Genomic DNA, 16711 nt, shown 5'->3' with positions numbered 1-16711 from the left:
AATGTTTCAGAAGTATGACTTTGTCTATGGCACTTCACTCTGTGTGCATAGATTCATTCCACTGCAAACTTGCACTGTTTACAAAAGTATATTTCAGGAAGTATTTCAAGAATGCAGTCAGAGGTTTAGCTAAGGTGAAAGCTTATTACTGAAGACATTTATCTTCTCTTCAACCTCTTACCCCTAAGGATGGATGAGTTCGTATTCTTTTATTCTACTGTACTTTTAATTGTGGTTGTCAAAATAATCCCTGGAATTACAAAACTCATATATGCTTGAAAAATCGTAGGCTTCTCTAAAGAGAAAAAATATGTGGTTTTGTTTTGTTTTGTTTCATTTTAATTTATATTCTGGTTTCTTGCCAGTCAGGAATTATGTTTTTGAGCTTTTCTCTGTAAATAGAAAAGTTATAATTTTACAAGCGTGACAGTAACAGAGGGGAAGAGGTTAGAAGAGAAGAATGTGAAATTCTCATGAATTTAAGAATTTAAAGGATTAGGTTGCCACAAAAACGAGTGACACCACTTTTCTGACAAGATTATACGATTTGTCAGTGACAGTGGCGATGAGAGTGACAGTGGGACCCATCTGTTGACAAGACTTGACATTCTGGGAGGCATGCTGCCTCTGAGGAACCCAAATCCTTGGTGTTACTGAAATGTTGCCAAGGCTCCTCCAACCCTCTGAACACTGCCCCATGCTTATGTTCTGGGTGGGTGTTAATAACACTACTGGGAATGAGTTTACACAGATTAAAAGCTACTGTAAGGCTCTGGGAATGGGGAGGTGAAGGGGTCAGGAGCTCAGGTGGCTTTTTTGTCATTTCTGCTGATCAAAGGTCAAGGCTTAGGGACAGATGTGACATGGAGATAAATATGTGAGTGAGCAGATGGTGCTGCCAGCAGAACATCAGCTGCCTTGACCATGGAATAATGTTCCATGAACCCTATGGCACAAGGAAGAACTGCACCTCTCTCACACCAATTTACTGATTTATCGAGACAGGTTCACAAAACCCACCAGATCAGTATGAACTATTCTGCCCTTAACAAAAGTCTAAATATTGGCAAGAAAAGAAGTATTTACCGTAAGGTCAGAGGAGAGACAAAAAGGAGAACGGTGGGTTGGTCCACCAAACATATTAGATAATGTAGGGACTAAGTAGGAGGAACTGGAGGTTTTATTACATGGCTAACATTTTGCTGTAAATGACATTTGCTTGATTAAAAACTTGTCGGATGATTCACAGGTGTCACAGCATTAATATTGAAGGGTATAACTTGCTCAGAAAAGGCAAGCAGGAGACTAATGAAGAAGGCAAGAAAATATTCTTAAATGTGAAGGGTGCTTAGATCTGCTCTGAGATGCAGATTACAGAGAAGGATACATTTCCTGTAGGTGTTCAGAGCCCTCTTTATACTGCTTGGAATTAAAGGAGAAAGAAGATGGACACTATCATGGTGATGGTCCTGGAGATGAAAATCAGAGTAATCCAAGCATAGGACTTTGTGGTAATATCGTAATTACTTGGTAAGGTCACTGGTCACTACTCAAGCATAATCTATGGAAAGAATACAGCAAGGCATGGAGGTAGGAACTCACCTGACTAAGGGTAGACTTCTACAGAGAGGACATCTGTATCTGTACTGGCTACTCTCTAATCAATAGAGACACTTAAAAGATGCTGAGATCTGAGTAACTGTGTATTAAAAAAGTCTATTTTTCTTACATTTTAAAAAAGAACTTTCAATGAAAACCTAAGCTACAGATGTCTATGCAGAAGATACTTAAAGTAGGATGATATGAATCCTGTCCAGGCACTTCAACAAGTTTTTGGAACATGGTGGTGTTAGCACCTAACAGACTCAGGAGGCAAAATCCTGCAGAGGAGGATGTTATAAAGAAGCTGGCATCTGTTAGGGAAACAATACCAAGCTGCCCTTGCAACTTGACTAACTTACAAGGTATTGATGTCATATACCAGAAAGCATACTGCCTGTGGGCAGCTCAGTAAAGATGGACGTGGGAACAAAAATAAATAAACAAAACTTATAAAGGAGGTTCACCTAGCAAAGGATGGAAGAAAATAACAAGGCCCAACCTGTGAAAACTTAGAAGATAATATAGGCAACAAAATAGTGGCCAACATGAATTTGTGAAGACCGAACTGTAACAGTGGCATAATTTCTTCATATAACATAGCAACAAGCCTTCAAGATAGAAAAGAAGAGCATTTCTGCATATCTTGATTTTAGCAGAGCTTTTGGCTTTGTCTTCTACTCTTAGGATCAAACTCGAAAAATGTTATTCAGATGAAAGTATTACAGTATATGCAAACTTTGTTTCAAAAAAATGCTAAAGAGTAATTACTAATAGTACATGTCAATTTTGAAGAATGTATCCACTCATGTACTACAGGGAGTCTTGCTCTGTCCAGGGTTATGTGCTGTTTTCATCGACATTTTGGAGGATGAAATAAGGAGTTCTTATTCAATTTGCAGACTTGATAAAGGAATTACATCTTAAAGAAAGATTAGAAATTGAAGTAATCTCAATGGTACGGTCTATTTTAAAACGCTAGCTATAACAGGGATAAGCAAAAAAAACTTTGCTAGAGCTAGAATAATCTGCTGGACACTACAGGTTGGGGAACAATTAGCTAAGTAGTCATCTAATAGACAACAATTCATGGGTTGAAGAAAAATTGTCCATAAGCCAACAATATTGTATTGTTGCAAAAGAAAATAAGGCAAATGACACTGAATTATTTAGACAGGAATGTGACATTCAACATTAAAATAATTTTTCCTTCTACTTGGCACTACTAAGGCTTCTGAGGGAGCATTACTCTGAGGATGAACCTCACTTTAAGAAAGGCTGTGGCAAAATTACAGAGCAAAGAGAATGATCAGAGTTCAGAAAACATGGTCTATAGTAAACAAATAAAGGACTTCCGGAGTATGGTAATTTAGAGAACAGAAAGAGCAAAGAAGTGTTATTTACTTCTAAATATGTGGAAATGTGCTGCAGTGAGAAGCAGGATGATGAATATCTAATGGACTCAAATGTAAATATTTGGAAAATATCTTGTATCAGTGAGGACAATAAAGTACTAGAGAACCTTGCCTGAAGAGATTTAATGTGGTTTCCAGGGCTTAAGAGCCATTGAATTAAACTTCTGTCCTAAGCACAATTCATTGCTTTCAGGCGTGTGGATATTTAAAGGTCTCAGTCAGCTTTGAATATGTGAGGACCAGGCTCCTACTTCATTCCTGAAGGAGAAAGCCTTGTCTTCATGAGAGCTGGATATCTGGGTAGGTGCAGCACGAGCGGAGTGGATAGTGAGAAAATCCCCAAGAAGTGCCACCAGGTACTCTGAGCTCAAGGGTGCATATTGCCACTGGTTATACTGCTAGAAGAATGAGATTCCAAAGAAAGTGTTCTTTCCTCCCAGCTAGTTGCTGAAGTGCTGATGGCAGAATTCATGTCAAGGAACAGGGATGTGGACAGTCTCCCATCTTACGTACAATGCCCTGTAATGCCATCAAGCACAAAACTTTAAAAAAATAATAATTCCTAGATTTTTTCAGAGTTTTATTAGATTTTTAGAGGTTTTTACTTATCTGTGACAGCCTTTGGAAGTTATGAAGTTACTTTGTTTAATTTCCTTTTAATTGTTTAAAGTTCATGGAGAGTTGTGATCATGTTTTTTCTTGTATTTGAAAAAAATGTGTCCTACTAACACCCCATAAAATGCTTTAAAACATTAAATGTCTTTAAAACATTAAATGAAAGAGGAAAATTTACATAAGAAAAAAGCATAAGTTATCAAAAGTTTCAACAAAAGGAAATTCGAATTTCACGTCTTTCTATGTTGTTATAGCCTACAAAATGATGGATTCTTCTAATAGAGAAGTAATTCTTTCTCAGTAGAAGTTTTGTTACCCCATAAAATGCTTTAAAACATTAAATGTCTTTAAAACATTAAATGAAAGAGGAAAATTTACATAAGAAAAAAGCATAAGTTATCAAAAGTTTCAACAAAAGGAAATTCGAATTTCACGTCTTTCTATGTTGTTATAGCCTACAAAATGATGGATTCTTCTAATAGAGAAGTAATTCTTTCTCAGTAGAAGCTTTGTTAAGACATTCTGTGACATGTACAGTAATTACAGAATTATTAGCTGATGCAATATTTCATGAGATTAAATCAATTTCTGTAAAAAACTACTACTGTAGAGTTACCATTTGATTCTAACTTAGTAGGTCTATGTGCAGTGTAGGTTATAATACAGGGCAAGGATAATTATTAGAAAGCTCATAAAAGAAGAATGTGAGTGGTATCTCAGCAAGTGTGAATAGCCATACTGGCAGTTTATGTCAGCTTCGTTAGTAAGGGTGATAGATGTCCAGAAAACACTGGAGGAAGAATACTGAAATGAGACATGGCTTGGTTTGGGCAAACAGCCAGAATAACTAACTTGGAAGTAAACTAGTGGGTAACATCATTTCACCTCATTTCATTTGCCAGTCTGTTACTGTTCCTCTAACATTCATGCAGTGGTCACTGTATGTTGACATTCCAAAAAGCTCCTGGCAGGATGAAAATCATAGAAAAGCCTTTCTGCTTTATTTTTACTTTAATCACCTCTATTTTTGCTTTACTCTTACTGCAATGACTTTCGTTTTACATTCAGTTTTGATTTTCATTGTGAAGCAGCAAAGTGATCAGCTGCACACATTTTGTGTCATTGTAATGCATGCACTTTATGTCCTATCCATGACACATTGTTCTTCATTCAATCATTGTGCTGCATGTTTAAAACTTTAAGAAAAAATATTTTTCTCTCTCACTGTTAAAACGTAGTGTCTTTGACGAGCATTCCTAGAATTGTTCCGGTTCCCAGTTGAAGCCTGTGTGTCACCATTATCTATTATAATTAGTTTAGGATATTGGAGTTCAAGGAAAGTTTCACTGTGAATCACCTATTTAAATGGCTACTGTGCCCTTAGGAAATCAGGTGGGTAAACTCAGCATATGTGTAGTCAAGCCTCAGCCAACGCTTCTGAAACAGTTTTAAAGGAAGCTGGCATAGGGCAAGATGCCACAGAGCAGGGCAGAGGCTTTAGTCAGGGACACCAGCAGCTGGTGTTCCAGGGCAGTGGAGCACCATTTCTCAGTTCAGTACTCACGCAAATCACCATGTCAACTTCACTTAGAAGAGAAAGTGAACACAGCTTAACACCCTGCCTGAAAGGAGCTTTCCCAGTTCTTCTTCTCATTAAAGCTTGTATATCTTTTCTGCAACGTTTCAGTGCATCCTTCAAGAAACTGGGAAGTTCTTCTCATTGGTTCCCAAATGACCTGATAGGGAAATGGTGGGATGGAAAGTACAATCTGTCAAATTTGGAGTGATAACAATCATTTAATGGAAAATGGTGATAACTTCATATTGAATTTAACATGGGCAGGACTGGACCATAATGTAAGAAAATTTCTGAAAATTGCCATTTTTAAGATGAGTACCAAATGCTTTGGAACTGGCACTGGAAAAAAATATAACTCAAATTTATTTCTAAACTGGAGCAAGATAACTGCAGAATTGGCCCTTCTTTAAGGAGTTAAATCAATTATTCTCTTCAATTTTCCAACATTATTTATTACTTTTTACTGGGATAATAATTAAAACAAAGAAGATGTAACTGGTTAAATTGAAAACTACTGACTTCCAACATGAGTTTCTATATAGAACTTGAACTCCCAGCTCTGGATACACTGTTATACTTCTCTGGAAAATATGTGAAGTGCTATACAATTCAAACAATTCTGTATTGCTAATACAGGAATATTTCTAATGGCTTTTATAAAGAGTCTTTTTTCTAAAAGAGGGCTACTGTTAAAATTGAAAAGGGTTAATAGTATCGCATTACTTATAAGAGCAGTTCCTTTGACTTCAGTGAATGTAGAGTACTTATGTAAAAAGGGTTCACAGTATGAAATGGAGATATCAGGAATAATCTGTCATACGTATGGTAGCTTTTTTAAATTGAGTTTTGTCTGCATTATTAATGAATTGGTGTTATACAAGTGTAATAGTACAAGACTAAAGGCTTGTTTGGCATTTCTCATAAGTTCCAAAGACCATTTTTACATATATAAAAATGTCTAGGCATATTTCTTATGTCCATGAGTAGTCCTACTAATAAATTATATTTTAAAAATCACTAGTAAAATTAGTATAGATTAATGACCACTGAAACAAAGACTCAAAATAACAGAACAGTGACAGATACCCTTATCATTTACAAGAATCTTGTTGAAAAGAGACTCAGTTGTCATCTGAAAGTGAAAAAAAAGAAACATATTTTTCTTATATTTTAGCTATATAGGATTTCTTGTTCCAGGATATACATCTATGGTGGAGGGGGGGAAAAAAAAAAAAAAAGAAACGAACAACATAGCTCGATTCACTATTATTTCAATCATATTATCAATTACATCTCATTCATGTCTAAATTGATGGATTTTTTGACTGCTCCTTATGTCTGGAGTCTAAAGATATCATTTGGTCCTTCCTCCTGCCTCTACAGCCTTGGATTACAGAAGGCAGCCTGGACCTGCAGAACTGAGGGGAACTGCAGAGTGCTATGAAAACGTGCCCAGTCTCCCCTCTGGAGGGCAGGGCCAAGGAAACACTACACGGTGTCACCCTTCCTACAACCTCAACACAAGTGCTGAGTTTTCCAGTCACGCACAACCTACCGGTACACTCATATAGTAAGACAATAAACACTGCTTTTCTATATCATTTCCAATTTTAGAATACAAGAAAAATATCTATTTCTATAAAAAACCTTCCAATCAAATGAAAACATGGATTGTAAACATGACGTGTTCCCTGTTAATTTAACAGAATAAGACATCTTACTGCAGCAGAGTTCACCACTAGTTCAAGAGTAGTTCTGGGAATGTTTTTAGTTCATGAGATAAAAATTGCAGCATTGAATACATGCAGCTGGTGCAAATATGTACTGTGATTTACTTGGACTTGTGGCCAAAATTGTCATTAAACTTCTGTGCAAGTAGAGAATCATTCAATGTCAGTTCTGTTCCGCTGCCCTTAGTCAACTCTGAGTTATACCATACTCTTCCGGGAATGTCATCAAAGCTGGTCATAGTATATTCTCACTGTTTTTGAAGCACACTTATAACTGACAGGTGAAAGGTACCAGGTGTATTTTAAAATCTGTTTGTCACCTCATGATGTAAAACTGCCATTGCAGAAGGTCATACATTAATATTTGCTTTCGATAAAAAATGTCTTGAAATTGTTAATAAAATAAGTAACGCTTTGGAAAAAAAAGTTAAGCTGCTTTCATTCTGATGTCTTTTAATAGATAAATACAGTAGAGGAAGAATAAATATTGGCTAAATGGACAAAAACCACATAGGAAGTCAAAGATTCAGAAAGGTATATATGCGCTGTGTGTATGTCTGCAATTATTCATCACCTAGAAATATTGCCACTTGGGTAAAGGTCAGTATTGACTAGAAGTTTCTGCTATTACTAAATAATTCTCCATGCTTCATCACTTTTGTGCGATTTATTTCTGTCAGATGTGCAAATGACATTTGCCTTAATGCTGTTTAGTGTGTGTGTAAGAAGGAATGATGAAGTGGCTGTGCATTGCATTGTCTTTTAGGATATAGTCAAAGGAGCTTGAGTCCTGACATAGTCCAGTACAGTCTTATTGCAGAAGTCTAAATAGAAATGCTGCTAGACACCCATCCTGTCAGCAGGGAAGGCTAATCTCTTTCTCAGGACTAGAAGACAGAAAAATTGGGGCTGAATTCAGAGCATCGCAATTTGCAGTATAACCTTTGGCAAATCACTGAATTTTGCTGTTTCCTGATTTTTGTGAAATACAGATAATAGCAATTTCTTGGTTACCTATTTAGGTAATAAATTCTTCTGGCTAGAGATTTATTTTTTACCTAACATCCTGTAATGCATAGATAAATATATCCTCAAGCTGCTAGGTGTTTCTTTGGCAGAAAATAAGTAAAGACATGGAATTTCAAAAGAAAAATACTCACTCTGTACTCTGGAATTTCTGACTTTGTTGGATATTTAAAAAAAAAACAAAACAAAAATTAGTTAGTTTAATAAGGTAGTTAAAGCCTGCTGCTAGGACGAGCCACCTATATTGCAAGATAAATTATTCCCTTCTGGTCTTCTTTTCTCTGTCTTCTGCTTGCTGTCTCTCCTCCCTTCACCAATACTACTATTAGGGATACAGTACAGCTGGTGTCCTCCCACAAATGCTACTATCCGGTTGCATACCTTCAGGAGGAGAAAGAAGAAGTAGATGTGTTGACAAAATTTTAAGTGTACGAAGTCCTAAGCTGCTTTTTCTGAACAGGCCACAGCTAGAAAATCAATGCAGGAGAATATGGCATGTTTGAGGATGTTGGATTGACTAGCTTTTTATGTAGCATAATTGTGTTTGAAAAAAGAAAGTAAAAATGAGGGCGGCATTGTTTATTCAGATCTTTAATAGACATGTGGCTCGTCTGCAAAATTTTGATCCGAGTCCTGATTTAACTTTTGCATAATGTCACAGATATTCGCAACTCTGTCAGTTCCGCTGCTCCGTGTGGAAGCCCAACGTCTGGGATGCAGCCAGTTTTAGTAATCTCCTCACAGCTACTACAGCATCTCAGAATCTGTGTAGACTAAATCCTTCTTTTAATAATGCTCAATATTCATTTTCACCTACAGTAATGTTATTAAGATAACAATGTATTTTATATCAGAGATTTGCACAAACTGGGTTGTTTCTGTACAACCAAAGAGGAATGCAAGTATACCTGGACTGAACATCTAAAACTATAGCTAGACTGACTGCTAAAGGTAGAAAAGGGCACATCCTTCTTGCCACGACCTGGTCAGCAAAGAGTTTGTACTCTTGTTAGAAAGAAGAAAAGCAAGAGAAATATTAAGCTACTTAAGGGGGACAATGTCTTTCATGACAGTTATCCCTTGAGGTCAAGAGCAAATTAATGTTTCTCTTTCATTCCACAAGGCAGGAGCACTGAAGTTGAAATCCTTAAAGCTGAGCTTGCAATCTGAGAAAATACAGTGCGGTTTCCTTTTGGTCAGAGGCATCAAAGATGAAATCAATAAATTCACCCTGTAGCAACGTCCCCATACTGAGAAAGTGTCTTGAGGGAAATAATACTACTTCGGTCCTATATGATTCAAAGCTCCTTGAGTTGGAGTTCTTTGAAGATAAAAGGCTACATTCTCAGCTACTATAAATCAACATAGCTATTTTGACTTTAAGGTGCTACCAATTAAATTGTATTTTTGCAAGGCTCCGTTATCTCCTTGCTCAATAGTGACTTTAATAATGGTTTATTTAGTCTCTACTGGTTTATGCTATCTAGTCACACCATAAACAGTGAGGCAGTTCTTTTCCTCCCAGGTGTTACTTTCCTTGGTGAAGGTCTTCAGCCACAAATTAATTTTATTGTAAGGTTGTCTTACAAGAACTGATTTTCACAAATCCTTACTAGGATTGCACTGTTATGCTGCAGTTATATCATTTCAGTCTTAGCAGGTCTGTTTTGCAGTTGGCTCTGGCTTGCTGAACTACATTGCCTTAATTGGTAAGCATTCTTAGTTTTTCTCTTTCCATGCTGAAAGAGTTGGCATACCACCACATTCCTCACAAACCAAACTTTTCCACAGCAGGCAGTTTCTCTGAATATGTTTTTAAAATCTTTTCTAAGACTGAAATCAACATAATGAGAAGGAATGTGTAGGAGGTTAATAAAGGCTCATTAAACAAGAACCTTAGACTACCTCACGCTCTTTCATTTCAGTTCTCTCAGTGTCCCGGAGTAGCTCAGTTTCATTAGAGCATACAGACAGCTAGGTAGGTCAAAGGAAAAAAGGGTGAAAGTTGCTGACAGATGGTTAGAACAAAAATAACAATTCAGAATTTTCCCATTTTTCTTCATAGTCAATGTACACATGGTGCAAAAGAATTAACTTCTTGTGTATATTTTCGCAGAAGTCTGAACTATTTCCACATTACAGATTCTTGGCATAAACTGCCTGTTCCCTGTGTGGGACCCAAGTAGGTAACACCTTAATTTTCATCTTAAAAAAAAAAAAAAGAAGTTAAACTTATCAGTAAAGGTCAAAGTAAGGAAAAACTCACAATATTGGACTTGAAGATGTATTTTCATTTATAATATCATATTGTGAAAGTGTGATCCTATAGAGTTCAAATTTCTCATATAAAAGTTGTGCACATGTGGCATTACAAGATGTCAATAATAACAGAAAGAAGACTCCATATATTCTAAGATATCTAATAATCTAATAATTCCAATATGTGGTATTGAAGATATCACATATTCTAAGACATCTAATATTCTAATACATCTACCAAATACACAGTAGAATTCATTGCCATTCATAAAATGATTATAAACAACACTCACATTTGTCAAGATATTATAGAAGTCGCTTTGCAAAGAGAATTAACAAAATTTCTAGCTTGAGTTTCACTAATGTAAATTCAAAGGCAATTGGATGAAATCACAGATTCTAAGCAGTGCTATTTCAGAGTTCTATGTACATAATCATGACTAAAATCTGCTGTGACGCTGATGCTTTATTTGGCTTGTAGTTTTATTGGCTTCATTTATTTAATTGATTTGAGGGGTATGCAAATAGTAATAGCATTCCATGTAATCTTAGCATTATACATTTATCTCAAAGCTGCAACAGATTAACTTCTAACTCAGATGCTGCAGCTGATAACATGAAAGCCTAATTCAAAGCAAAGACAGGAGCTGTGAAAACCTCTTATAGCTGTTGCTTCTAAATATATTTCTCTGTGTCAGTTAATAAATACATATGCAAGAGTTGTTTAGCACCAACAGTATACTTGATTCTACATTTCTACACAAGACTAATTTACATTTCCCATCCTGCAAAATGGAGACTGAGAGGAAGTAATCACTTCAGGTAATTTTTCCTTTTTCTTTGATAGTAAATTAACTTATGAACAAACCATCTGCAACCCATGTGAACATAGACAGGTTTTTAAGTGAGATGTAAATGTGTAGCAAGCAGATGGCAACAGTTGGAAAAAAGGGCTGAAAAAAGGCAATAAATAGAGAGCTGGCACTGTTAACAGTGCAAACAGTTTGAAGGGGATGGTGATGGGGTATGTTCATGGCACAAGTCAGGGTAATGCTGAGCAAACAAAACTAAAAGCAAAAAAAGTATCAACTTCCAATGGTTAGGAATTAACTAGAGGAAGCAACTCTGAAATAACTTACTGAAAAGAGGCAAAGGTAGCATGAACAGGGACATGCATTTTAGATAATCTGAAATCAAGGGAGTTGGTTATGATGTATATGCTTTATCTATTAGAGAGTCTTCTCCCATATGCAATTTTAAAATAAATGTCAAGGTTAGGTAAGAGACAAATTAAGCATCTTTATTGCCCTGGCCTTGAGGTAGATGATCTAATGGCATGAGGAGAAAAGTCAATATTGTCATTATACAGCAAAATAGCAAAGACGTGTCCAAAGAATAGATTTTTTGTTCTCTTATCTTCAAAGAAATTGAAACCTTGCTTGCTCAAAACAACAGTAATGTGAAAGGAAACGACTGCTTTTCACTTAATGCCAAATACTCAAAAAGATGTGCAAAAAAAAAAATTCAACAAAAAGCTCTGACTGCTGTCGGTCTCACATTGCTGGGAAAGTAGTATTCTGATGCTATCATGGAATGAGAACAGCAGGTGTGTAACTACAATCACATCTTATTTGTAACAAACAAAGGGTGGTGAAAGATGGGAGCACCAAAAGCAGGGCTGAGGAGGTGGGGGATTCAAACAGCAGTGGGTAAATAGGATATTGAGAAGGGAGGGAGTAAAGAGGCACGTAATAAGAAGAAAGGGAGAAGGGGACAAAAAGAAACACAACCCATAAAGGCAGATAATTTAATCCCTACTGTAGAAAAACTCTGCTTTTCAAATCCTTGATTATTAAACCAACCAAGCAACGAGCGTGACTTTTAAAAAAATAATCGAATTACTCCATTAGTATGGACACATGCGTGGGCGAAGCACATGCACAACTTTGACAGTCGTAATCCCTGTGTTGCTACTTCTGTCTTTTGGGCAGACAATCCCAAAAGGCTTTTCTCCATTCAAACACCTACTAAAAAAGCAGCTGCTGGGACCTTAGTGACGTTCCAACACTGGCTTCACTGGAATGCAGAGAAAATGATGAGCTACTCCTACAGAGAGCTTCACTTCTTAGCTCAACTATATAGTGCGTAGCAGTGGTGCTTTTTTTGTGTGTGAGGGAGAATTCAGAAGCTTTGCAATCCTGAGAAACCAAAGATCTCCCAGAATACAGTTAGACCTCCCAGGAATTTCCAGAAAAAATATCATTAACCCAAAATATTAACTTCCTTCATTTCTTAAATGCAACCCTTACTTCCCCAGCATGTGTTTACGTTATCCTGCTGAGCTGTTGCTTCTTTCCTGTTGTAACCTTCTGTGGTTGACAATGGTACTGAGAACTTGGTCCCATGTGCTTAAAAACTCTGGCCTGGGCTTTTACTCATCACAAAAGAAAAAGCTTTTCCTTTTTGCCCCAAGCACAGGCAGAACTTTCATTCTTTGAGAGTTCTTTACTTGTATGTGTGAAATAGAGCAATCTTTAGTAAGGGCAAACAGGGCCTTGGAATTTGAGAAACCCCAGTGATAATTTAATGCTTATGGAAAGACCAAAGAATTTGGCTCCCCTCTGATCTTTTCCATTCCAGTTGGAGGGAAAGTATATAACTGAGTGTCTACACTTCGTAGGGATATAATTAATTAAGACTGTTAAATTGATTGATTTGTTACACACACACACCGCCCCCCCCCAATCTTTGTGAAAACCCAGTGAGCAAAACTTCTGCAACCACAGATGACTCCAGGTACCTCAGACTTCACTTGCAAATTGTAGCATTAGTATCAGTGTTAATTACCACATTAGTATTCCAGGTATTTCAAGGTGACCGCATATTGATCACATTCCAGCTGGAGGGGCTGCTACCCCCACAAGTATTGCACATCATCTCTCTGTTGACATGTTGGATAAGGAGCTTCCTCATCTCTGCTAGGGCTTTTGAAGAGTTTCTTCTGACAGGTTGGTTTCATGCTGCATGACTCCCTTTAGCTGAAACCAAAACCATCTGGGATCCCAAACACAAAGGCCTTTCTGCTCAAGATGACCTTGGTGAGTGTTCCCTTGTTCCTTACCTCTTGGTCTTTAACTGTCATCTCCCTACCAGAACCAGTTTGTACGGTTAGGAGGTTTTCTAGCTGTGACTGGGAATGGTGTTTAAGAAGCATATGAAAATAAGGCTGTCTAAATCCACGATTTTCCTTTCCTCCTGAAGGAATGAAGATTATTTTTTATCCTGAAGGTTCTACTGGCAGCTTACATATAGTTTATTTTTCACCACTCTTCTGTCCTACTTCCTTAGTTACTTTATATTTGTCACTGTAACTCCCATGGATAACAAACTCCAACAACAAAAATGCCCTTCTTTCTGTTGTCCCTTCTCACACATAGCTGAGGAGCCAACAGAGACGCTGACAGTCTGCTACTGTTAATGGGGGCAACATGGGTCACTGCAGGTATGTCAGGTTCAAGAATAAAAGTTTTATAATTATCCACAAAGTCACTGTAGTCTAGAGCCACGGAACTGCTAAAATATCTTTTTTTATCACTTGACCTCCACTCAGTTTTCTCCTCCCATTTCCCATAACTCTTTCACTTCTCAGAACAATTTGAAGAATTAGTACCATTAGAGTTGCTGAGCATATAAGTAAACTATCTTCTACTGGTGAACTGCATGGCTCTTCTTGTAAAAGATAAAGAGAAATCTCAAGTATTTTTTCACAGCAAAATAGGGACCACAAAATTCTTCAATGTTTGTATCTAAGAATTCTGTGTGTGATTTAAAGAATTCTTACTTCTGCTGAAGCGATTCTGTTATCTATAGCATAAAGCAAGCCTAAAGCAATACATTCTTTGCAATTAATGAAAACATGAACAGAACAAGCCTAGAGATATATACATTTGCCTCTGGCTTTGAATGCAAGACTTTGTGTCTGCCAAACTCACCTCCAGTCTTTAATGGCAAAAAAATTAGGGCTTTGATGTAAATGCTTTGAACTACTCCTATCTAAAGTAAGATTCCAGGCACATGCGACTACCCCCCTTAAAGCTTTCTAAGCATGCATACTGAATGATTTTGGTGGACTAAAGATCGTCGACCGAATTATGCTTAAAAATACATGTTACTGAATATAAATGCTGTGTTCCTCGCAGCTATTAGGAAGCTTGCCTTCCATAGGCAAATTAACTGTAGAAGTGAGAAAGAGCCCCTTGTAGTTAAAGTTGTATTGTTAAGTGTATATTCCACAAAAGCTAAGCAAAAGGCATATGTGCTAAATATTAAAGGTGTGTTCATTGATCAGGTCAAACTAATGAGGCTGGAAGTCAGTTTTGCTATTATAAAAATGGTATTCAAATGGTTGCAAAAAGTTGATAAGTGTGTTCGCGGAACTGCAGATGCTATCTTTGAGCAGCATCACTGCCACTGCTCACAAAACAGTATTTTAACAGTAAAAAGTCACTAGAATGACAAACATAGTATTCAGTGTAGTAGCATTTCAGTATGTTCCTATAGCATAATTAGTTAAGCATGTCTAAATGTTATTACTACACTTTCTAACCTCTTTTACAGGGTACTATCAAAGGATGAGCAGTGACATTCATTCTATAATGGATTAATATATTAATCATATCATGAAACATTTACAAAAATTGCTGCTATTACTTCAGAAGAAATATGTAACATAACTATTTCTGGGCGTTAACAATATGATGGTACTTCAGAGCTATTAAGCTTCGTGATCTGGATAATTTCCAGAGCAGTTTAATCCAGTTTCTGTTATAATTTGTTGCTTTGCATAACCCAAGAAAGGAAAATAAAACATGAAAGCACTAATCAGTCATTGCTCTCCCCTGAATCCTTGAAGCAGCCTCTAAATTGCATCAGCCTGCAGTGGAATCCAGGGATTTTATGATGCAAGGGAAGATTTTTGGAGTGATTTAGGAGCGAGCCACATTTTCTCACTGAATATTTCCCAAGTTATTCATAAAGATCTACACTGAGAGGACTGGCTAACACTCAAGTTTTGTATACTCAGCTGAGAGGCTAATGAAGTTTTCTAGTTCTACTTCACAAATTGGTAAAATAGGGCCATACAGGGGTTAGGATTTAATGCTCTGAATAGCATTGAAGGAGCTTAAGAGTTCTAATAAAATGGTATTTCTGCACTAGTTAATATATTCAGAAAAAGAAAAGAAAAAGAGAAGAAGTGATAAGATAAATGATTTGATTCTAAAGATAAATCCTTACCTTTATTCTTCTAGCTTTTTGGCTTAAATACCTAGGGAAAATATACTAAGTTTCTGACTGAGACCAATGAAAATTTTATCACACTAAAGATGGATGGCCAAATATGAAGAGCATGAAGACTCAACTAATAGATGAGGGGTTTAGTAGAACATTTTTATGGAGATTTGAGTTTATATCTGAAGTGAAAGCTAAACCTTTCTGGCATTCATGAAGTACTCCCTGCACCGCAAGGACCACATTGCCAAATATGGTTCTGTCAGATATAAAATATTAAGGAGCTTTGAAAAGGCCACCAAGGGTCTTTTAACTCCAGGGTCACTTAATCTGAAAACAAATAAACAAGGATATTGCTGATGCTTCAGTGTTCTTTTGATGAGTGTGTCTGTTGTGTTTTATAGTAGGAAAAGGAAGTATCCAGCTTTAGAGTAATAAAATAATGCAATGGAATTGTGCCCCAAAACACAAAAAACCCCAATTAATAATAATAAGTCCAGAAAAATTACTCGTGTCTTATTATGAGATCTATGTGATACACTCAGCATCAGAGTTTGTGTGACATGAATACAACTTCAAAAAATTTCCTGTAAATTTCTATTTCTATGTATTTCTATCAAAAGAAAGGCACTGGTGGTGAAGAGATCCACCAGAACTTCACTGCAAGTCATGACCTCTGGACTCAAACAGCAGCATATTAATATATTAGCATTAATCAGCACAGAGCAATTGCTGCACTGTACTTTGTAATTACTAAGGTTGCATCCCTTGATTGTTGGTGTTTCAGTAAAAAAGCTAAACAGCATTAAATGTGCACACCCGGAGGGTGGATGTTAAGGTTTTTTGGTCTAGCATAGAAAAACCAAGTTAACTTTAAAAGAAACCGCTTTGATTAGTTTAGTTTCTCAAATGCCTACCTTTCCCCCCTCTTTTTTCCTACATATTTACTTATTAATCCAAGGACTGGACATACAGTGTTTTGGAATACTTCTGGAAGAAATGGATTGATCACGTTATAGAACAATTCATTAATATTAGCCAAATCATATTACAATTTAGTTAATGGGAAACTATAATTTATTTCCTTTTTGGAAAGGCAACCAAGATTAAGGAGATACTGAGTGATTTAATTAATATTAATTCAAGATACAACAAACAGCTTGGTTTAGAGATGAACTGAATACTTTTCAAAATTGTCT

Source organism: Aptenodytes forsteri, unplaced genomic scaffold (assembly GCF_000699145.1).
Source record: "Aptenodytes forsteri isolate BGI_AS27 unplaced genomic scaffold, ASM69914v1 Scaffold200, whole genome shotgun sequence".
NCBI lineage: Eukaryota > Metazoa > Chordata > Aves > Sphenisciformes > Spheniscidae > Aptenodytes > Aptenodytes forsteri.
The sequence above is the reverse complement of the archived record's forward strand: the minus strand, read 5'-3'. Positions refer to the sequence as shown.